Source organism: Elephantulus edwardii, unplaced genomic scaffold (genome assembly GCF_000299155.1).
Source record: "Elephantulus edwardii isolate Elephantulus edwardi_28Jun2011 unplaced genomic scaffold, EleEdw1.0 scaffold00439, whole genome shotgun sequence".
Classification (NCBI taxonomy): domain Eukaryota; kingdom Metazoa; phylum Chordata; class Mammalia; order Macroscelidea; family Macroscelididae; genus Elephantulus; species Elephantulus edwardii.
In genome coordinates, this window is record NW_006400189.1 from 954,439 (window position 1) to 960,550 (window position 6,112).

General features: G+C 40.6%; 1 pseudogene; it reads right to left on the reverse strand.

Annotated features, from left to right (window-relative positions):
* Window positions 1-4,301: 4,301 nt before the first annotated feature.
* LOC102857268 lies at window positions 4,302-4,736 on the reverse strand (annotated as a pseudogene).
* Between the last annotated feature and the right edge of the window lie 1,376 nt (window positions 4,737-6,112).

The window sequence follows — 6,112 nt, forward strand, 5'->3', positions numbered from 1 at the left end:
TCTCAATACTCTTCTCCAGCACCACAGCTCAAAGGCACCAATTCTCCTTCTATCCTCTTTGGTAATTGTCCAACTCTCTGATGCATAACAACTGATTGCGAAGACCATGGCCTGTATCAGATGCACCTTAGTCTCCAGAGAGACTAGTAGGAAAGGGGGAAAAAACACCCAAGTAGTAAAACTTCAGTGAACAATGGTGCTGTATACTTTCTGTACTTTGACCATTTACTATATAATCCTAGTTTTATGAAGAAAGCTAAGTTTTATTAGCTGGGATATTGCCAGTATTGTTCAAGATTAATGCATTTTATTGTGAGAGGCTCCTCTACGTATGTGTCAGACTGTTGGAGTTTATTTTTCCCATTCTCCTGTACCTGTATTCCCATACTAACAGATTAAATATTTATCTAAACATCTAACCTAATTTAGAACTCTTAATTTTGAAATTTAGGTATAAAAGCTTATATTTTTCTTATATTTTGATTTATCCTACCTGTTCCCAACTGGAAAGCTTCTAGCACCCAGTCAGTGAACACTGAACAAATGATTTTGCAGACCTACATTTTAGGAGTGACTAGGCATTGATTTTCATTAAACCTGCTGCTATCAGACTGGAGACTAAGGTGCACCTGATCCAGGCCATTGTCTTTGCAATTACTTACTGTGCATCTGAAAGCTGGACAATGACTAGCGATGATAGAAGGAGAATTGATGCCTTTGAGCTGTGGTGCTGGAGAAGAGTACTGAATATATTATTGACTGCTAGAAGAACAAACAGGTTTGTCTGAAAGAGGGTGAAACCAGGCTGTCTTTGGAAGCAAGGATTCTGAAGCTTCATCTGATATATTTTAGGCATGTTGCAGTCCTTGGAGAGGGGCATCATGCGTGGAAGGGTCGAGGGACATCACAAGGGAGGAAGATCCTCAAGATGGATTGATTCAGTGACTGGGTAATGGGGATTGGGGTAGGTGTGTCAGAGACAATGAAGTTGACTCAGGATAGAACAGGATTCAGAGCTGTTGCATGTAGTGTCACTGTGAGTCAGAAGCAACTCAATGACACATACTACAACAACAACATCTGCTACCAAATGGATTTCAAGTTGAAGCAGAGTCATAGCAACCTTCCATTAGGTTTCTAAGCCTGTGAATCTTTATGGAAGAACAACGCTCATCTTTTTTGGGGGAGAGTTCCTGGTGAGTTTGAACCACAGATCTTTTAGTTGTTATTGTTAAGTGCTGTCGAGTCACTTGCAACTCATAGTGACCCTTTGTACAAGAGCCCTAAACCCTGTTCTATCCTGTGCCAACCTCATTGTTTCTGACACACCTATTCCCACTACCCCAATCACTGAATTGATCCCTCTCATTGAGGGTCTTTCTCTCCTGTGCTGTCCCTCAACTCTCCCAAACATGGTGTACCTCTCCAAGGACTGGTCCCTCCTTGTAGCATGTCCAAAGTATGTCAAGCAAAGCTTCAGAATCCTTGACTCCAAGCAGCATCCTGGCTTCACCCACTCCAAAACAAACCTGTTTGTTCTTCTAGCAGTCCGTGGTATATTCAACACTTTTCTCCAGCACCACAGCTCAAAGGCATCAATTCTCTTTCTATCATCCCTACTCACTGTCCAGCTCTCCAATGCAAAGACTATAGCCCAGATTAGGCACACCTTAGTCTCCAGCCTGACGTTGTTACTTCTCAGTACTCTGGAGAGGTCCCTGACAGCTGACTTTCCCAATGCAATTTGTCTCTTGATTTCCTGGCTGCTGTTACCAAGAGTGTTGAGTGTGGAGCCAAGTAAACTAAAACTGTTAACTATCTCAATCTCTTCACCATCCATGCTGATGCTGCCAATTGGCCCAGTGGTAAGAATCTTTGTTTTGTTGATGTTGAGCTTGCTACATCACCAAACTGACTCATTTCCATCAAGTCAGAACAAACTTATAGCTGACCCTCCAAATGGATTTCCAGAAGATCTAAATCACCAGTTTTCTTCTTTGGAACAGCTGGTAGATTCAAACCACCCACCTTTGTTTTGGCAGTGCAATTCCCAATCCACTTGGCTACCAGGGCTTCTTAGGGTTTTTGTTATAGGACTGGAATCCTCTCAACTCTGTTTTTCCTACAGAACTTTGCCTTTGCTTTAACATGTAGTTTCATTCTGGTAGCACGAATACAGTGGAGATATAGATAATTTGGCAATAAATGCACTTCTAAAGCAGAATGTAATAAAAATGATAAGATTTTCCATTTAATTAATAATGTCTAAGGATAGACTGTAACTTATTAATTTTTATTAGCTATTTTATGATCCTGCCCTTTGTAAGAGTTATGGGAGACCTTTGCCATGGCCAAGGGTTGCAGGAGAGCTGTAAAAACATCACCGTCCTTTCTACCTAAAAGTATAGTGATTCCTTCAATCATTGGATTTAATGAATTAGTGTCGTCTGCATAAACTTCTCATCTCTAAAGATATGGTTCTGCTAAGTCTCCTGGGACTGAAATACTGAGCTCAGATTTAGTCTCATCCAACACAACTGGCTTTTTATGATTCTTTTTCTCATTCTTCTCCAAAGACATTTTTAGAAAGAAATATAATTTAGATTTTAGTTATTCTCGTGTACTTTCAAAACATTGTATGTCCCAATGTTCCTGTGGACAATCTCTTAACACTGAGAATATATACCCAATCATATATAAATAAGTTCCTCACCACCCACCAATTTGCTTATTGACTCTGAAAGCATTTTCTCCATACCTGTGTGAGACATTGTGAGGTGCTCCTTAATCCTAATAGTTATAGAACGTATTACTTTGTTAGCAGGCATTTTTCTTTTTTTTTCACTCTTGTTTTTTTTTATTTATCCAGAATACATTATATAAATCTTTCAAAATAACTAGATATTACAAGAATAGTTTACAGCTCAGCTCTGATTGCACAAATACCTGACACAGGAAAATGGTGGGTTTTTTTTACAAATACATATGCTTTCTTATAAGAATACTTTAATAAAGAAAATAAGGTTCTATACATCTTAGGACAAATGGTATGCAGTCATCTCCTCATTGTTCCATTTGATCATTCTGGGTTTTCTACTAGAATACATACATCACATTCAATAAACTAAATTACAATCATTTTTTTCTTATTTTCAGCTACTGGTGAGGATCACATTGCCAAGTATGTTTAGTGTTTTTCTCCAAATCTTTCCAGGCCTGAGAGAATTCACGTATTCAGGTTAAAAGTGGTCACTTCAAGAACATGCTTCTAAAACACAAAGCTCATCATTGTGTTTAGTGGATGAACTTTTTTTAACTTCTCATTGGGCCAGACCAGCTAGTAGCCTTATCCTCTCTGTATTGAGGGGAAAGAGTAAATCTCTGCATTCTTAATAGTTTCCGATAGCAGAAAACAAGGCTTTGGAAACCAGAGTTAAATACAAATATTACGAAAGTTAAAACATTCGTTATTAATTAGCACAGAGAACATTTTACACTCCAGGTCTCTCTCATGTTGAATGCAAAGATAAGGAGGTGGCAGGAGTTTGTAAAGTACAGAAAGGGGTTAATCACTTACGTGAGTGGTCCATCAATTCCAAAATGCCAGAGAGAAAAAAACCTTGGACTCTGTGACCAGCAGAACATAACATTACACATTTTTCTTATGCTGTGACTTTGAAATAGCCTTAGAAATATGCACTTGCACAGTGGAAATAATTATTTAGGCCAGATGACCTTCACAGAATACTGACCTATGTTTCCCTGAAGAGAAGGGACCCACAGAGAGAAACGTTTGGCATTTGCTTCACCCCTTCCATCATTGCTAACTGAAACAGGGTCCATTTTGGCAAAACTTGCTCCCTCACTTTTTGGAAGCTTGAGTTAAAAGTAAGAGACCATTTTTGGAAGCTTGAGTTAAAAGTAAGAGACCAGCAGTATTCGACAGTCCAGTCCAAGTTCCTGAGTACGCAGATCCAAGTACACAAGATTCTCGACAAAATTCTTGAGTCAGGCCCTTATCCAATAAGAGTTTTAGCAGTACTTGGGGACTACACTATGTCTCACTTCTCTTTCCTTTTCTCTCTCTTGATTTTTTCTTTGTCACCCCAGTGTAACAAGTTGCTATCATTATATATATATATATATATATATATATATATATATATATATATATATATATATTTATTTTACCAAAATACTGAGGCAGTAGTTGGAAATGAGTTGTTTTGAATTACAGAGAGTGTCCAATCACATTATAATGGGTCATATTTGCATACAGTTAGGAGATGGCCAGATCACATCTACTGCAGCGATTTTGCAAATTCCGCATAGTCAGTGTTCTTGTCATCGTCTCTCAAAACACCGTCTATTAGGCTAATTAGTTCCTCTTCATTCATCAGTGGGGCAGGTTCCATCCCTTCCTCCATCTGGACGTGCGTGATCGCTGTGGAGAGTTCAAGGCCATCCAGCAAATTGTTGCCATCGTAGTCGTGCATTTTAAAGTAGTGGAGCTGCAGTTCTTGCGGGGACAGATCCTCCTGTGGTTTGTTGATGACGCCATTGAGATGTTCCATGATGTGCTCTTGGTTGTGCACGGTGTTCTTGTCCAGGCCCATGCTTCCTGGGTGTGAGGGGTGGGCCCCAGGATTCTGGGCCCTGACGCTGCGGCTGCAGAAGCCCCAGAGGAGACCGCAAAGGATCAGGGCTCTGAGCAGCTGCAGGGATCCCATGGTTGCTGGTACCAATAGAGAGCTCCTGCGGCCTAGTGGGTAAGCTGCCAGTCCAGACGCAGGCAGTTCAGATCCACTCGCTGCTCTGTTTGTTCTTTTGGCAGTCCTTAGGTAATTCAGTACTCTTCTCCAGCACCACAATTCAAAGACATCAATTCTTATTCTGTCATCCTTATTCCTTGTCAAGCTGTCTGATATATTTATTGCAGGAGACTGAAAATCAGGCACACCTTAGTCTTCAAACTGACATCGTTGCTCTTCACCATTTTTGAGAGGTCCCTGATGTAACGGAGCGAGTCCCCAAAAAGATCACCTAGCCAATTAGCCAAATTAACAAAGTTTATTTCGAGTTCGAACCCGGACTCCCGCATGCTGACACAGCAGCATCCAGCCGAGAGCCAGCAGGCAATTTTCAAACCATATGCTTCTGAGGTCACACTGTCCAGGTTGACTTTTGCAGCCCAGCTCCTTGATAGCTGTGTGAACGTGGACAAGTTAATCTTCATGTAGTTATTCTAAAAAAAAGAAAAGTAAAGAAACAAATTCCAGCCATCGAATCCATTCTACTTTGTATTACCCTCACCATTGGGTTTCCAAAACTGTAAATCTTCCTTCGAAGAGCAGCTGCCTCATGTTTCTCTGTGGGACAGCTGATGGGTTCTACCTGCTGACCATGTGGTTAGCAGCTAACATGTAACCTACTGCACCACACTCCTCCCTAATTGAGGATGTGTTTGTTTTCAAGACCGCTCTGTCAGAAGAGCTCTGGTGGCATAGTCTGTAAGGAGTTGTACTGTAAATCCAAAGGCTGAGGTTTTGGGTTGGGGTTTTTTTTGTGGGTTTTTTGTTTTTTGTTTTTTGGGATTTTTTTGGCAGTTCAAACCCACTAGCCACTTTACAGGAAATGCTGGGCAATCTCCTCCCGTGTGATATGGAAAGTCTTGGAAACCTGCTGGAGGATCAGCTGTGTGCTGGTTCTGACTCACAGCAATGAGTGAGTGAGTGATAACATATTATCACACATTTAGTGGCTTAAAACTATACTAATTTATTGTCTCAGATTATGTGAGTTCAGCTGGTTTCTCTAATCCAGATTTCACAGGGCCCCCATCAAGGGACCAACAGCCTTGACTCTTTCTGGTGGTGTGGAGAAGATTTGCTTCCAGATTTACTGAAGGACAAAATATACTTCCATGTGATGTAAGCTGGAAGTCCCTATTTACATCCCGGCTTTTGGCTTGTGATGTTAGATTCTGGAGGCCACCCACGTTTTCTGGTTTGTGACCTTCCTTCATCGTTAAAGTTGGCAACAGCTCATTGAACTGATAGATTAGAAAGTTTTTATGAATTCCTTTGTAAAGCTTAATGAGGGAATAAAGATC